The sequence below is a fragment of the Oncorhynchus nerka genome, linkage group LG18 (genome assembly GCF_034236695.1).
Source record: "Oncorhynchus nerka isolate Pitt River linkage group LG18, Oner_Uvic_2.0, whole genome shotgun sequence".
Classification (NCBI taxonomy): Eukaryota; Metazoa; Chordata; class Actinopteri; order Salmoniformes; family Salmonidae; genus Oncorhynchus; species Oncorhynchus nerka.
The window spans coordinates 35,611,751-35,630,246 of record NC_088413.1 but is presented as its reverse complement, the minus strand read 5'-3'; positions in this window follow the sequence as shown (position 1 = coordinate 35,630,246).

Below are 18,496 nucleotides of genomic sequence, written 5' to 3'. Positions count from 1 at the left end.
CATGAGAATGACATTTCACTGAATATGCCGCATTCCTCTGAGGTAACTAGTTGTTAAAGGAGTGCAGTAGTTGACGGAGACAGTGCTCATCGGTCAGCATTGTCAAGGAGATTTTCTTGAATCGTTTTGGGAATGTCTTCCACCTGGGTCACTGTGTAAAAAGTGAACAAAAATGTCCCATGAATTTCAATATAAAAGAAGAAATAGGTTTAGGCTTGAGGAAAAATTGTCTGCAAAAGAAACTAAAATGAAAAGCCTCTGGGTCGTTTGGGAAGTAAAAATCTTATCAGAGCTTAATATATTTATACTGAACAAAAATATAAAAGGCAACATGTTGGTCCCATGTTTCGTGAGCTCAAATAAAAGATCTCAGAAATGTTTCATACATACAAAAAGCTTATTTCTCTCAAAATTTGCACAAATTTGTTTACATCCCTGTTAGTGAGCATTTCTCCTTTGCCAAGATAATCCATCCACCTGACAGGTGTGGCATGACAAGAAGTTGATTAAACAGCATGATCATTACACAAGGTGCACCTTGTGCTGGGGACAATAAAATGCCACTAAAATGTTCAGTTATCACACGATGCCAGAGATGTCTAAAGTTGAGGTGGCATGCTGACTGCAGGAATGTCCACCAGAACTGTTGCCAGACAATTGAATGTACAATTCTCTACCATAAGCCACATCGTTTTAGAGAATTTGTCTCTACGTCCAACCGGCCTCACAACCGCAGACCACGTGTAACCACGCCAGCCCAAGATCCCCACATCTGGCTTCTTCACCCGTGGGATTGTCTGAGACCAGCCACGCTGACAGCTGATGAAACTGTGGGTTTGCACAACAAAATAATTTCTCCACAAACTGTTAGAAACCATCTCAGGGAAGGTCATCTGCAAACTCGTCGTCGTCCTCACCAGGGTCTTGACCTGACTGCAGTACGGCGTCGTAACCAACTTCAGTGGGAAAATGCTCACCTTCGATGTACCACTGGCACTCTGGAGAAGTATGCTCTTCTCAGCTGAATCTAGGTTTCAACAGTACCGAACAGATGGCAGAGAGCGTGCATGGCGTCGTGTGGGTGAGCGGTTTGCTGATGTCAATGTTGTGAACAGTGTGCCCCATGGTGGCGGTGGGGTTATGGTATGGGCAGGCTTAAGCTACAGACAAACAATTGCATTTTATTGATGGCAATTTGAATGCACAGAGATACCTTGGCGAGATCCTGAGGCCCATTGTCGTGCCATTCATCTGCCGCCATCACCTCATGTTTCACCATGATATTGCACAGCCACGTCGCAAGGATCTGTACACAATTCCAGGAAGCTGAAAATGTCCCAGTTCTTCCATGGCCAGCAAACTCACCAGACATGTCATCCATTGAGCATGTTTGGGATGCTCTGGATCGATGTGTACGACAGAGTGTTCCAGTTCCCGCCAATATCCAGCAACTTCGCACATCCATTGAAGAGAAGCGGAAAACATTCCACAGGACACAATCAACAGCCTGATCAACTTTATGCGAAAGAGATGTGTTAACTGCATGAGGCCAATTATTATTATTTGACCCTGCTGGTCATCTCTGACTGTTTCAACATCTTGTACTGTTATAATCTCAACCCAGCACAGCCAGAAGACTGGCCACCCCTCAGAGCCTGGTTCCTCTCTAGGTTTCTTCCTGGGTTCCAGCCTTTCTAAGGAGTTTTTCCTAGCCACCGTGCTTCTACATTGCTTGCTGTTTGGGATTTTAGGCTGGGTTTCTGTATAGCACTTTGTGACATCGGCTGATGTAAAATGTTGGGCTATCGATACACTTGGCTTCTCATTCATTGGAGCAGCGAGAGTGAAAGTACGGAGAAACGCATTTTATGTTTGGTAATGGTGTTGAATAAAAAGTGTAGACAGTGCTGAAATGAAAAGCCATCATAAAAACAGCAGCTCCTTGCTGTATTCTGACAGTCTCTCTGTGGCCATGGTTTTAAAAAGAAATGAAATCTTACTTAGGTTAGTTTCAAACTTTGCTACGGCCGGGGTCGAGGAAGATCTGGAGGCACTGAGCCTACAGAAATGTTTGGCGATCAACTAGGAATGCCTTGAAGATCGACCAGTCGGTTGGACAAAGCCTTAACTGTAACTCAGTAAAATCTTTGAAATTGTTGCATGTTACGTTTATATTTTTTTGTTCGGTGTAAATACGTCACAGAGACTCGTTATGTGATTGTGACCTACATTATCCTCCTATTAGCTAACTTAATTGCAGTGGTAATTGACTGGGAAGTGAAATCACCAGTGATAGTTAGCCTGAATGATCAGCTTATTATAGTACAGGCAGAGAGATTTCTGTGGTGGGCTGACTGTCTTTTACCTTTAAAACGAGAGGAAACAATATCTTTCTTCTCAAGCAATGTACATGCAAATGTATTTCAAATGACTAAACGTGTGTGTGCAGTGTTTCTTCTGACAAATGATAAAAATGCAGTGGGGGGAGGTGTGTCTGTGCATGCAAGAGTGCTCGTGTGTTTTTGATGGTTTGTAGGCGTGCATGCACATGTATGCAATTTCATCTTGTATTTAGGCCTAAAAGTAAATCATATGTGCAATCTTACTTGTTTCCCCTAATATCGGCCTGCTAATAGAGGACTAGTAAAGCCCCAGGGCACTATTTTTGTAAAAAAAATAAAAAATAAATGTAAAGGAATAAAAATCGAGTAAATATTGTAAAGTACACTCACTAAAGCGTAGCAGTGGGAAGTAGGGGTGCTGAGGGTACAGGGGGTGCTGAGGGTACAGGGGGTGCTGAGGGTACAGGTGGTGCTATAGCACTTGTACTTCCCGCAGTTATGCTTTAATGTGTACTTTACTGAATTTATACTTGGGATGTCACTTTTGAACAGGAAAAGCTCAACAACAACAAAAAATGACTGGAGGACATCTTTAAAGCTTGACTTCAGTCACATCTGATGGATGCCCAACAGCAGCAAGGGCACAGCAACAGCGAGGCAGTATTTCCCACAGTAGTCAGCCAGTCACACACAAACTGTAAATTAGTATTTCCCACAGAGCACAATTCCCCACACTAGTGTAGCATGTCTGTCACTCTAGGCAAAGTGCTGCTTTGGCTTCAAGAGCTGTTGGGGCAGATCCTGGGAAGTTTTCTAAGTGGCCAAGCAGGAGCCATGCCAAGTCATGATTTCCTTTGAGACCTTCCCCTTGAGCTCAAGTATATTTAGTGAGACAGCTGGCGGTACTATGAGGCTCATAGCTGAGTAGTGGGCTCTTTCAAATATAAATACATATTTAAAGTGAATGATGATATGCTGTATTATCAGATAGTCCCTAATCATATTGCTTTGATGTTTGGACATTCTGCCCAAATAAATGTCATTTCTCGGAATAAAAACACATGGATATACTGGAATGAGAAAGTGTTTCTTGACTGTTAAAAGCTTCCAATAAAAGCTCTTATTATATACAACAAACAAATAGGCCACATTACACGTTATCAGCTGAAAAATGATTCCACCGAATGGTTGATATCATGTTATGACGGGCATGGGCCAGATCTTCACTAACCGTCACGTAGCCTATGAGTAGCAAATTAGGCCGGTGTCGTGACATTATGGATTCCGAATGATTCGATTGACAACTGATTGATTAAGCGACAATTACACACGTGCAATGAATGGCTACACACATTGATTGCAACAATCGCACTGACTGAACGTTAGTCAGTCTTCGATTGGGTATGAAGACCCAAAGACAAGTGGCATAAGGTAGCCTACCGCCGCAGGAACATGCGGCTTGACTGTAACCTATCATTCATCGATTTGAATAAGCGGAGAAAAACTACACGTTTTATTCAATAACATAACATTGACAAATATCAATGCAGTCCTGTCGATACGGATGACAACGTGCAGAAGGCGGAGAGTGTCCGGCGCGGGTAGTAGCGTAGCACTGATGCCCTGATTTTCCTGCCTACCATTTTCGACAGTACACAGGCACATCACTGGTGTCCTGCCTGCTTGCTCTAATTTGGAGTTATTTTCAGCCATTCCCTCGTACGTGGTGTCAACGGCATTGTTCGACTGATACATACACACAAACACTAAGCACTGTCATCCACCCCCCAAAAAACATTATGTAGGGTAAAAAGCGCTTCTCACCTCGGAATTTTCTCCCCATTTCTCGCTCGAGCCAAGGAGCCGCTCCAGCATTCGTTGACGTCACACGCCCCACTCTGCAGCAGAAATACAGTAGGCTTGCTCTAGAGCGGGAGGGCGCACAGGGAGAGCGAAGGAGAGAAGATAAGGCTGTTCGAGCTCCAATAAAGATTTCTGCCGGCCGAAATCTAGAAGATGAAAGGCATCCCTCTACCTGTGTGATTCCCAAGGAGCTTTCATTCCTGTGAGCACAGGACAGAAAAACACTGGATCGTTCCCTGGAGAACGAGGCCTTCAGATGAATGCATGCGTAACAGAGAACATTTCTACAAACGAATCATTTTTAAAAATCATGTCCAAGTAGGGCTAGTTACTGCAACTGCATGTACCAGTGATAATGACCACCTGTCATGTCATTTATAATGGGTTCCACACTTTATTTCCAACCAATCAATCAGTAATAAATGCATCAATCAATGAGATTCTCTTGTCAAATAAAAAAAAGTGCCCGTATAAACGGGTAGGTAACATCCCAGGCTAATCCACTATAAAAATCAGCAGCTAATGCAAGAGGACTAGGAGTCCTTGTACGGAGATGAGGTGTGTGTGTGTGTGTGTGTGTGTGTGTGTGTGTGTGTGTGTGTGTGTGTGTGTGTGTGTGTGTGTGTGTGTGTGTGTGTGTGTGTGTGTGTGTGTGCAGAGGTGTCATGCTCATAGGGGACACAGGGCGACGTGCCCCCTCAGATGTCCTGGTAACAAAAAATAGAATAATGATTATGGCTCTAGATTGCAGGAAAAGGTGTTCTCACCTTTGCAAAATTCTCAAACTTTTCGCCCGGGTGCCTAGTGTATGTGTGTGTGTGTGTGTGTTGTGCATGCGTGTGTATCTGCCTGTCTGTCACTGTGTGCAAGTGGCCCATTAGCAAATTGCTACATGGTTAGGGAGGGTGACAGACAGGAATCTGTAAAAGCAAAGGGCAATGGAGAAGTTCAACTATTTCAATATAGCCTACACATTTTTTTTTGTTATCTACAAGCCCAATCCAATTGTCTATCAAGATAGAGGAAATTCTCAAGGATTAATCCTCTGCTACCCTTCTTGTCATTTCTCATTATTACTATCATTTTCCTTTAGATATCGAAGAAAAAAAAAACTCTAATGCTGGGTGGCATTCAATAGTGTACATTAGTGTAATGTCATGTAAACAAGCGTTACTCAGGTAGTCCCTTCCTGTTTCAGTCTGTTTTATTCCATGTGGTGCATAGTGAATGCAACCCTGGTGTTTAATGTTCCCAATACAGGTTCAGCAAGGACACAGTGTGCAATACAATGCATGGATGATACTGCAGGTCCTGCCTGTCAGTGTACAGTCTGAGGTTTTGATTAGGGGGGATAAAGTACCACCTTGTGGCCAAATGAGAAGACTGCACTCCATAATTCTCCACATTAAAGGGCAACACCACCACTTTTCAACCTCATTTTCATTATATCCAGCACAATACCAGTGTCAATATGTGAAAAACGGTGCATTTCTGTTTTGTAATAAAAAAATTTTTTTTTTTAATTAGTTCTACCTGATGACATCTTCAAAAGTTAACATTTAAAAAAAAAATGGATTCTCAAATAATGAGATTTGCTGTGACTTTGTGAGCAAGAAAAGATCCTCCCTTGGGCTAGAAACTGGATGAATGGTTTGAAAATCACTGTTTTAAAAAAAACTTTTAATCCTACCTTGTGATGTCACAGAGAAGCATTTTTTAGTACCTTTCTTTATAACAACAGATCATAGAAAGACACTGTTTCCACATAAGAGACACTGGTTTGGTCCTGAAGAATTTGAATATGAGGTTGACAGTCAAAAACACCGCCTGGAGCCCTTCAGAGATCGGTCCTATTCAGGAATGAAATGGAAGCAAATGGACTGAAACATTGCAAAACATTTTGCCACGCTGTGCACCAATTAATATTATCTTGTGCACTCAAAAATACATACTTTAGGGGATTTTAATGGTATATTGTATGTCCCGATACAAATCGAACACTATATTTCTCAAGAATGTCCTATGCACTATGTATGGAATAGGGTGGCATTTGGGATGCATCCAAGAAGAGAATCCTGGTGGTGTTCAAGTGGCAGTTAGCCAGAAGATTCTGACCGTACCGTTACGCTTGTTTACACTGAGCTGCACTGTGGTCGGAACGCCATCATGGTTAGATTAAGAAACTGTGGAGCCGGCGCGAGATCAAAGCAGGGATGGGATAGGCCACTGTAATCCAAATTGTACCTTTATTCAAACTGATACAGCGAGAAGATTGAAATACTGCTAGTTTTTCCAGAAAACTGTCCTTTTTTTGTCCTCATGCTAGCTAGCAGTAGCCACCGCAGCCATTTTGGAATGGCAGTGTCAGCCAATCAGCTCTTTTGTTGTTCAATGCAACGTGCCATTCCGTACCACATCCTTGTTGGTGTCAGAATAAAACCTTAATTGCTTGGATTAAATTAAGATGATACTGTACCAAAGTTCCAAGACGATGACGTCAAAGTACTGTGACAGATTTAGATCAGACACTTCCCCCATCCCGTTCCTTTCATTCAGTTTTTTTTTATTAGAAGTGACGGCCCCATTGGCTGCTGTGTTATAGTCGGGCTGTGAACCTTTATTGTCTCTTGACTGGCTGATTGAGACATGCTGTGCTTTGGTCTGCTTTCATCATTGAGCAAACACCCTCCGCTGGTGTAGATATTATTAACATCCGTTTGCATAGCAACCATAATAATAAATAATAAATGCCATAACACACGCTTGACATTTCAATAAAATAAAGTCGTTTTTGTTCTCTTCCCAAGAGTGTATTTTAATGCTGGTTAGCCGTGAGAATGGAGGAAGGAAAAATGTCAAGAGTGAGATTTGGAGTCAACCTCTCGTCTAGCCTTTTCTTTGTACCTCGGCAAGGAAATGCATGTGATTCAAAAGACCTTGAATGACAGAGGACGTTGAATGATGCCAGTGCATGTCACAGACAAATACAGTACAGTACAGATAATAAGATACACGCAGATCCGGAAAAGGGCACAGAACATTTCAGAGACAGTGTCTACGCCCCAAATGGCACCTTATTCCCTACATAGCGTACTACTTTTGGTCCAGAGCCCATGAGGAATAGGAAAAGGTACCATCTGAGACGGAACTAGTATTCAGCATACTATTATTGCTCCCAAATGCAGTGATGACCACAGCGAAGAATCTCTTTTCGATCATATTGGGCTGTGTGACTGTGTCATTACCAACATGAAGACAATGGACTTGTGTAAAAAAAAAAGAACACAGTTCCTTGCGAAAGTATTGATCCCCCTTGGCATTTTACCTATTTTGTTGCCTTACAACCTGGAATTCAAATATATTTTTTGGGGGGAGGGTTGTATAATTTGATTTACACAACATGAAGATGCTAAATATTTTTTATTGTGAAACAAACAAGAAATAAGACATAAAACTGAAAACTTGAGCAAGCATAACTATTCACCCCCCCCCCAAAGTCAATACTTTGTAGAGACACATTTTGCAGCAATTACAGCTGCAAGTCTCTTGGGGTATGTCTCTAAGCTTGGCACATCTAGCCACTGGAATTTTTGTCCATTCTTCAAGGCAAACCTGCTCCAGCTCCCTCAAGTTGGATTGGGTTCTGCTGGTGTACAACAATCTTTAAGTCATACCACAGATTCTCAATTGGATTGATGTCTGGGCTTTGACTAGGCCATTCCAAGACATTTAAATGTTTCCTCTTAAACAAATCGAGTGTTGCTTTAGCAGTATGCTTAGGGACATTGTCCTGCTGGAAGATGAACCTCTGTCCCAGTCTCAAATTCTCAAGAATTTCCCTTTATTTAGTGCCATCCATCATACCTTCAATTCTGACCAGTTTCCCAGTCCCTGCCGATGAAAAACATCCCCACAGCATGATGGGGATGATATTCTCGGGGTGATGAGGTGTTTGGTTTGTGTGTTTGGTTTGTGCCAGACATAGCATTTTCCTTGATGGTCAAAAAGCTACATTTTAGTCTCATCTGGCCAGAGTACCTTCTTCCATATGTTTGGGGAGTCTCCCACATGCCTTTTGGCGAACACAAATGTGTTTCATCATTTTTTTCTTTAAGCAATAGCTTTTGTTCTGGCCACTCTTCCGTAAATCCCAGCTCTGTGGCTTAAAGTTATCCTATGGACAGATACCCTAATCTCCGCTGTGGAGCTTTGCAGCTCTTTCAGGGTTATCTTTGGTCTCTTCTTATTAATGCCCTCCTTGCCTGGTCCTTGAGTTTTGGTGGGCGGCCCTCTCGGCAGGTTTGTTGTGGTGCCATATTCTTTCCATTTTTTAATAATGGATTTAATGGTGCTCCGTGGGATGTTCAAAGTTTCTGATATTTTTTTATAAACCTAACCACAACTTTGTCCCTGACCTGTTTGGAGAGCTCCTTGGTCTTCATGGTGCTGCTTGCTTGGTGGTGCCCCTTGCTTAGTGGTGTTGCAGACTATGGGGCCTTTCGGAAAAGGTGTGTATATACTGAGATATATATATACATGTGTGAACATGTGTGTATATACATGTGACACTTAGATTGCACACAGGTGGACTTTATTTAACTAATGCACCAGATCTTATTTTGGGGCTTCATAATAAAGGAGGTGAACACGCACCACTTTTCAGGTTTAAAAAAATATATATATGTTTAAATAAGTTTTTTTTTTCACTTCACTAATTTGGACTATTTTATGTATGTCCATTACATGAAATCCAAATAAAAATCTACTTAAATTACAGGTTGTAAATGCAACAAAATAGGAAAACCGCCAAGGGGGATGAATACTTTTGCAAGGCACTGTACACTACCATGGTTCAATTAATCTATATCACATACAGTATACTGCATTTCATTTCCAGGGGGCATCAATGAAACCACATGTTTTTTATTCAGATATTACCAGTGTGGAAATGTACCAAATTGTCATACTTGAGTAAAAGTAAAGATACCTTAATAGAAAATGACTCAAGTAAAAGTGAAAGTCACCCAGTAAAATACTACTTGAGTAAAAGTGTAAAAGTATTTGGTATTAAATACACTTAAGTGTCAAAAGTAAAATCATAAATCATTTCAAATTCTTTATATTAAGCAAACCAGATGGTGTTTATTTACAGATAGCCAGGGGCACACTACAACACTCCGACATCATTTACAAATGAAGAATGTGTGTTTAGTGAGTCCGCCTGATCAGAGGCAGTAGGGATGACCAGAGATGTTAACTTGATGTGTGAATAGGACCATTTTCCTGTTCTGCTAGGCATCCAAAATGTAACTAGTATTTTGGGTGTCAGGGAAAATGTATTGAGTAAAATGTACTGAATTGAGTAATGTACTGAAGTAAAAGTAGTCAAAAATATAAGTAGTAAAGGCAAGCAGAGAGACCCCAAAAACTACTTAAATAGTACTTTAAAGTATTTTATAAGTAGTACTTTAAAGTATTTTTACTTAAGTACTTAACACCACTGGATATTATTTTAAAGGAAAACTCCACCCAAAAATTATATTTTGGTATTTGTTTAATTAGTCTATTGTTGACATAGTCCCAAAATGTTTTGCTTGTCAGCAATCAAGTTTTCAAGATATGTAACTTTCAAAATACAGAAATCATCATATGGTGCTGCATTTTGCAACATATGATGCTGCGTTTTTTCATTAGTTGATGCAAAATGTATCATAAGGGGATGATTTCTGTATTTTGAAAGTTACATATCTTGAAAACTTGATTTCTGACAAGAAAAACATTTGGACGAATCAAACAAACACCAAAAAATTGTTTTGGGGTGGAATTGTCCTTTAAGATGGCAGAATAATATACAGAAAAGAGAGAAAACATCCAACCTGAGGGTGATGTTTCTGGACAGCAGAGGGCAGCAGTAGTGTACAAATAATAACAGTGTCAACACATACTACTGGAAGAACTAATCGTGATCGTGATAGTACCTCATAAATCAGATTAAACTAAGAACAGCTCCATTTTCAAAATGATTGGGTACTGCTGCTCACTCTTAAGTGAATAGGAAATATTGGACAATGTACATATTATGATATACGGACGTTTAGTCCCAAATGGCACCCTATTCCACATTTCGAGCACTACTTTTCACTAGAGCCCACTAGAGCCCTTCACTAGAGCCCTATGAGAGAGAGAGAGAGAGAGAGAGAGAGAGAGAGAGAGAGAGAGAGAGAGATTCAAAGTATGAAAAATGTTGGTGAGGCAGCAGTGGTCAGGGGGATTGTTGCGAGAGGTAGTTGACTTCAATAGATTGACAACATTTTCACAGTTATATAGGACCTAACCAATCAAAAAAAGGTCTGACTGAGAAAGCGAGCCAAACTTTTCAACGTTTGGCACGTTCATCAGAAAGTCAAGCGAGTTTACGTCCGTTATTATGTCACTTAGACAATGAGAAAATGGAGGACAAAAACAACAAAACGACAAAAAGTCAAAGGGATCACTGGTTGGTACTAATGTATTACGTCAAGTGCCAATTAAACACAGTAAGTGAATGAAATGTAATAAATTGCAGGTGAAAGGCTTCATAATGATAGGAGCATTCTATGCATACTGATGTAGATCAGGCATGATGATACCACATGGACCGTGGTGTATAGAGAAGCTCCAACAAGATCCAAGATTCCAGATAGAGATCATTGACTTCTACATGATTATTTATATGACGAGAGAGTCGTACAGATCAATGTAACAGTGTATACAGACGATCCAACAAGTTGAAAGATCAATAGAACCGTTTTCATGAAGGTACGTGTATCTCCACTACGACTTCCAATAAAAGGAAACATCTTGTCTACAACATAGCCCCCCCCCCTGTACACACTCGGGTTGTAACTGATGTACAACGCATTAGACACAATTGTTGTGATACAACTGATATTTGTGACATATTTGGCCAAGGGGAGACAGATATTTGCAATGGAGAGTTTGTCTGCACAAAATTGCTTACTCGGCCCTTGTTCTCTCCACAACGCAAGTGTTCTAATTCTTGTGCAGAAAAACTCTCCATTATGTCACAGCAACTGTGCCAAATGCATTGTTCATCAGTTGTAAAAATGAGTTTGTAAGGGACCATGGATGAGTCCTTCTGCACGAAGAATAATTAGATTTTTCTGCCAATATTGAAAGCTTCCTAATTACGACTGGTTGAAACCAGATTTCTTCTATCCCATTGATGAGAACGATACATGGGTCTGGTAGCAAAATCCATGTACACAATGACAATGATTATACAGACCTCTGCATTTTCAGCATGAGCCATACTGTCGATGCTGCCATGGTAACAGAGTATGTCTTATCAAGTATGGCTCTTGTGTGGATTTTTCCCCCAGTGGAACTTATTTTGGGCCAGCTTTCAGTGGTGTAGGTATGACAACAGGCTGGTGAGTTGCATTCATTTGCATATTAATACTGCTAACAGCCATTGTGTGTTAGTTTAACCCTTGCCTGAGGGACCTCGTCAAATCACTGTCACATGACCTAGAACTTGGGCTTTTACGTAAATGGTGTAAAACACTTGGGAACTATAAATAGGTGGTCGTTCAGATACGGATGGTGATATCAACACACTGTTTTCCCGTTCTGATTCAGTGAGGCTCGGGGAGGGTTCCTATTTATCACAAACCACGTTTGAAGACCCATGTCATCTTCACACCGTATATCTCACACAACACTATTTGACGTATGGTGTAATTACTTCATAGCAGAATTACGCAAATCCCAAAAGTGTACAGAAGCAGAGGGGAGACACAGCAGGAAGGGGCCGACATGGGGACTGAACCCTTGTCTCCAGTGGGGAGGAATGTACAGTATATACGCTACCGCTAAGACCACAGGCTCTGCACCAGTATTTTCTGTGTTCATAATAACTACTTTTATCTCCACTGACAGTCTGACAGGCTCTCTGCCTATAGAGATGGGTGGCCTGTCGATATAGCGTGCATAGCATAACCACAAGGTTCAGATATTATTTGAACTTCAGTCACTTTGTAGCCCCCGCTTCGTCATCTCTGTGTACTTCGCGTTTCCTCCCTTGTTGAAAATAACGAGCAGGTTTGATGTAGGGCTACTATAGCCGATAATGAGAGGAGTGTTGCTGTTCAGACGACTTGAAAGCTCTTCAGTCTATCTGGTCCCACAAGCGGCGGCCATTATGGAGCCGGATAGAGCGGTTAAAGCCACCATAGAGTTCTAGTTGCAGACTTTATAGTGTGTGACAGCAGAAAGTGACCGAGGCTACAGCTGGGAACATGACCCCTTTTAAACTATACTGGAGGGATGGAGCCGTAATGCTCAAATTAGGTTGTACTAGGAAATCCCACCTAATTTAAGTGGGCATTGTGTCAAGAAGCAGTGTGACTTGGTTGGGTTGTGTTTCGGAGGACACACGGCTCTTGATCTTCGCCTCTCTCGAGTCCGTACGGGAATTGCAGCGATGAGACAAGACTGTAAACTACTAATTGGATACCACAAAATTGGGGAGAAAAAGTGCTAAAAAAATATATATTTTTTTTTAAGTAAAAAAAAAACAGGCCTCCCGGGTGGCACAATGGTCTGCATCGCAGTGCTAGCTGTGCCACCAGAGACTCTGGGTTCGCGCCCAGGCTCTGTCGCAGCCGGCCATGACCGGGAGGTCCATGGGGCGACACACAATTGGCCTAGAGTCGTCCGGGTTAGGGAGGGTTTGGCAGGTAGGGATATCCTTGTCTCATTGTGCACTAGCGACTCCTGTGGTGGGCCGGGCGCAGTGCACGCTGACCAGGTCGCTAGGGGCGCAGCGTTTACTCCGACACATTGGTGCGGCTGGCTCCCGGGTTGGATAAGTGCTGTGTTAAGAAGCAGTGTGGCTTGGTTGGGTTGTGTATCAGAGGACGCATGACTTTCAACCTTCGTCTCTCCCGAGCCCGTACGGGAGTTGTAGCGAAGAGACAAGATAGTAACTACTAAAAACAATTGGCTACTATGAAATTGGGGTGAAAAAGGGGGTAAAATTCAAAACAAAAAAAATCTAATTTGAAAAAAGTCTGAGAAAAGTAAAAAAAACTATGCAAGCTGTTGTCAATAAAGTGGTTGTCTTGTGTACACAGACTTTGCAGTGAGAGTGGGGGTTGTCATTCATAGGAGTATGTGTGCTTTTGCTATGTGGAGATTATCATAAAATACAAATGTATAGCTTGTAAAATAACACATCCACTCAAAGCCATGTCTAAAAGAGGTATATTGTGGTACTCTTAAAACTATATGGTGACATTTATTGTCACATATATAAATGATATGGTGACAACTTCTTAACAATCATAAAACAATGGTGCGGCAGGTAGCCTAGTGGTTTGAGTGTTGGGCCAGGAACCGAAAGGTTGCTGGATCGTATCCCCGAGCTGACAAGGTAAAAATCTGTCATTCTGCTCCCGAACAAGGCACTGTTCCCTGGTAGGTCGTCATTGTAAATAAGAATTCGTTCTTAACTACTTGCCTAGTTAAATAAAATGACAAGCTCTGTTGTTTTCCCTTGGTGTGTGTGCCTCCATTCAGTGAGAACGACGAGTCCATCAATTCTTCAGCCATGTAGAGTAACAGGAAACAGCACGTTCGTCAGCTGTCAGATCAATCTATCCGTTTCTCCTTATCATTCACGTTTCGGGGGACACAACTGTCCTCTGTGGTGAATGAAAGAGGGATGAACAAATAAAGAGGAGGAGGGATGGTGATGGAGGGATCAGGGATCCCTGTCTATCTGTCTACAGGACGAGATGAAGGCCCCGGCGGTGACACGGTTAACGGTTAACCACCTCGTCCTGAGGACCGTGTGATCTATCACCTCCCCCCCCAGAGCAGCCCAGGAAACTGGCTCCCCTGCCCCAGTGTCATGTACCTGGTTAATGATTAAACCCAGCATCCTGACACCAGCCGTCATTTTGGATCCATAACAATAGAGGGCGCCTGGACCTGGATGGATCTACTGTGGAGGAATGGAATTCTCTCGTTGTCTGTCTCCCCTTGGCACGCAATGGCTGTTCGGTTAATGGTTAATGGGGGTACGCATGAATCAATCGGATGGACTGTCAGAGGGGCACAAATACACACACGGGATACTGAGGATCGACTCATCTGATTGTACACGGATCATCCAAATAGTTTGTTAACAGGAAGTGGACCCTATGCCACCTGAGAGTTGATTGACAGTTGAGAGGACTGATGCGATTTGTCTTTGTGTAGTTTTGTGTTTGTGTTGACCTCGATCCTTTCCAGTTGTAATGTGTTCTCTTTGTCAAAAATTCAGTTCCGTGAGTTTGGAAACATTTTTAAGGAAGAGAAATGACCAGATGGCAATGGAAGTTAATAGCCCTTGTTGAGTTACTTGAATAATGAATCACATAACTAATTAATATTAATAAACTTGCTTACAGTTGTACTTATAGTCATGAATCATCAACATGTCATTACGTCTCAGCCTTTCTAGGTTTTGTCACATCATGATCTGTTTCACCTGTCTTTGTGCTTGTCTCCACCCCCCTCCAGGTGTCGCTCATCTTCCCATTATCCCGTGTATTTATACCTGTTGCCAGTTCATCTTGTCAGGTCTTACCAGCGTTCTTTCCCGCCTTCCTGTTTCTCTAGTTCCCTTTGCTAGTTTTTTCTGCCTGCCCTGACCACGAGCCTGCCTGCAGTCCTGTACCTGCCTGACTCTGACCTGATCACAAACCTCTGCCTGCCCCGAACCCGAGCCTGCCTGCAGTCCTGTACCTGCCTGACTCTGACCTGATCACAAACCTCTGCCTGCCCCGAACCTGAGCCTGCCTGCAGTCCTGTACCTGCCTGACTCTGACCTGATCACAAACCTCTACCTGCCCCGAACCCGAGCCTGCCTGCAGTCCTGTACCTGCCTGACTCTGACCTGATCACAAACCTCTGCCTTCCCCGAACCTGAGCCTGCCTGCAGTCCGGTACCTGCCTGACTCTGACCTGATCACAAACCTCTGCCTGCCCCGAACCCGAGCCTGCCTGCAGTCCTGTACCTGCCTGACTCTGACCTGATCACAAACCTCTGCCTGCCCCGAACCCGAGCCTGCCTGCAGTCCTGTACCTGCCTGACTCTGACCTGATCACAAACCTCTGCCTGCCCCGAACCCGAGCCTGCCTGCAGTCCGGTACCTGCCTGACTCTGACCTGATCACAAACCTCTGCCTGTCCTCAACCTGCCCCGTGTTTCTAATAAATCATCTGAGAACTGTGCCTCCCGTGTCTGCATCTGAGTTGTGATAGGTTTTGTGAATTAAATCAATTATTGGCCTGCACACGGACACTGTGAACTAGATTGTATAGTTTAACTATATAGCAAAGTTATATTGTACCCATGCCATGTATTATTTAAACTAGGGGGGAAGGATAATGCATATTCAACTTTGGCTCTTCAAACAGCCTTGTGGCTCCTTAAGTACAGTCCACGGTCTGTTATTCAACAGAAACATTACTTTTTTAACACATTTTAAAGCACACATTTAAAAATACACATTCTCCTTTTTAGAATTTAGAAACCGGTTTAATTGCCCCTTTTATATCATTTTCCATTTTCACCTAACTTTATCTCATAATCACCTTAGCCACAAAAGTAATCACCCAACCGAGCATTAATTCACATTGTCCCATGATCCATGGGAGTGCTATTAGAGCAGCCCAAGACAAGGGAATTAGCGGCTATAACAAGAGAAAGTGTTTTGATTTTCAAATGGCCAGCGATGCTCTGAGTCATTCATACGAAACCCCCATTTAAAAAGAACAAAGCAAATAACCGCTAAACGTCTCTTAAGGGGCTCAAAACACTCCAAGGGGATCACATCCAGCGACAGTTTCCGTCTGCGATACTGCCAAGGTCTGGGCTCTGGGTCGACTGAGGCCTTTTGAGGGGCCCCAGCATGGCGTCACTACACTCAGAACAGAGAGAGACGTCACTCTCCCCTTCCTCCCCCAGGTGAGGGGGACAATCCATCACCCGCCCAAAGGCCACGGCACTGGGGGAGCGGAAAGGGAGGAGCAGCTCTAATATGCGTCATTGAGGGGAGGAGAGGAGTGAGGGGGTTGGGACTTTGTGTGATGCTATACTTTTAACCTGGGGGGGGGGGGGGGGGTAAAAGAGCAGGTACAAGCCAGGATGGAGGAACAGAACAGGGGATTCTCTAGCTAGCTACTACTACTCCGCAACAGCCTGCTACTGTTCTCCTACGGAGGTGTGTGTGATGCTGGCTGAGGATGAGTCCTAAATGGCCCACAATTCCCTATATTATGCATTTGGTACACAGCCACAGTGTTTCCATGTGGAGGTGTGTTTGTATGACGCTAGCTGAGGCTGGAGCAAGCCACATGTGACGTTACACTATTGCCTGGGGGCTGCAATGTGGTGTTTCGACTGGACAGGTTATAATGTGTGGTGTTTCGATATGACAGACAGGTGACGTCATACTGTGTAGCCTACCTTTGTGCCCTGAGCACGATCAACTTGGATTACTCCGCTTTGTCTCAACGACTGATTGGGTCCCATCAACTCCTATCATAACTGAGTATGAGATTATGAAAAATAAAAGTAAATTCCCTATATCGTGCACTACTTTTGACCAGGACCCGTAGGGAATATGGTGCCCGAGACGCAACCAATGTAATTTGGCATGTTTGCCTCTGAGCAATTAGTAGATGACAATAATTCAGAGAAACATGTAATTCAACATAATCTAAGAATGGATCATTTGGTCCTTTGTAGTCGGTGGAGAACGCCAGCATAGTGGGTTCAATTACCAGGACCACCCGTACAGTGCATTCGGAAAGTATTCGATCGGGTTCAAGTCCGGGCTCTGGCTGTGCCACTCAAGGACATTCAGAGACTTGTCCCGAAGCCATTCTTGCATTGTCTTGGCTTTGTGCTCAGGATCGTTGTCCTGTTGGAAGGTGAACCTTCACCCAGTCTGAGGTCCTGAGCACTCTGGAGCAGGTTTTCATCAAGGATCTCTCTGTACTTTGCTCCGTTCATCTTTCCCTCGATCCTGACTAGTCCCCTAGTCCCTGCCGCTGAAAAACATCCCCACAGCATGATGCTGCCACTACCATGCTTCACCATAGGGATGGTACCAGGTTTTCTCCAGACGTGACGCTTGGCATTCAGGCTAAAGAGTTCAATCTTGGTTTCATCAGACCAGAGAATCTTGTAGGTGCTTTTTGGCAAACTCCAAGCGGGCTGTCATGTGCCTTTTGCTGAGGAGTGGCTTCCGTCTAGCCACTACCATAAAGGTCTGATTGGTGGAATGCGGCAGAGGTGGTTGTCCTTCTTGAAGGTTCTCCCATCTCCACAGAGGAACTCTGGAGCTCTGTCAGAGTGTCCATTGGGTTCTTGGTCACCTCCCTGACAAAGGCCCTTCTCTCCCGATTGCTCAGTTTGGCCGGGCGGCCAGCTCTAGGAAGATTCTTGGTGGGTCCAAACTTCTTCCATTTAAGAATGTGTGTTCTTGGGGACCACTGTGTTCTTGGGGACCTTCAATGCTGCAGAAAAGTTTTTGTACCCTTCCCCAGATCTGTGCCTTGACACAATCCTGTCTCGGAGCTCTATGGAGAATTCCTTCGACCTCGTGGCTTGGTTTTTGCTCTGACATGCACTGTCAACTGTAGAACCTTATATAGACAGGTGTGTGCCTTTCCAAATAATTTCCAATCAATTAAATTTACCACAGGTGGACTCCAATCAAGTTGTAGAAACATCTCAAGGATGATCAATGGAAACAGGATGCACCTGAGCTCAATTTCGAGTCTCATAGTAAAGGGTCTGAATGCTTATGTAAATAAGGTATTTCTGTTTTGTTTTTTATAAATTTGCACAACTTCCTAAAAACCTGCTTTCACTTTGTCATTATGGGGTATTGTGTACAGCTTGATGAGGAACATGTTTTATTTAATCAATTTTAGAATAAGGCTGTAACATGAAAATGTCAAGGGGTCTGAATACCTTCTGAATACACTGTACATAAAAATATGTATGCACGCATGACTGTAAGTCGCTTTGGATAAAGGTGTCTACTAAATTGCATTTATTATCGTAATACTGTCAAGCCACAAAGGAGAATGACTATGTTTACATGGTTAGATTTTTCAAAGTCCCCCAGCTAATGGTTATAATTCACTGCTATAGCAACACAGTATTTGACATGCACACCATATCCCTTGCTAGATGATCGCTGCTGTTACTACTGTAGTAGGTACGT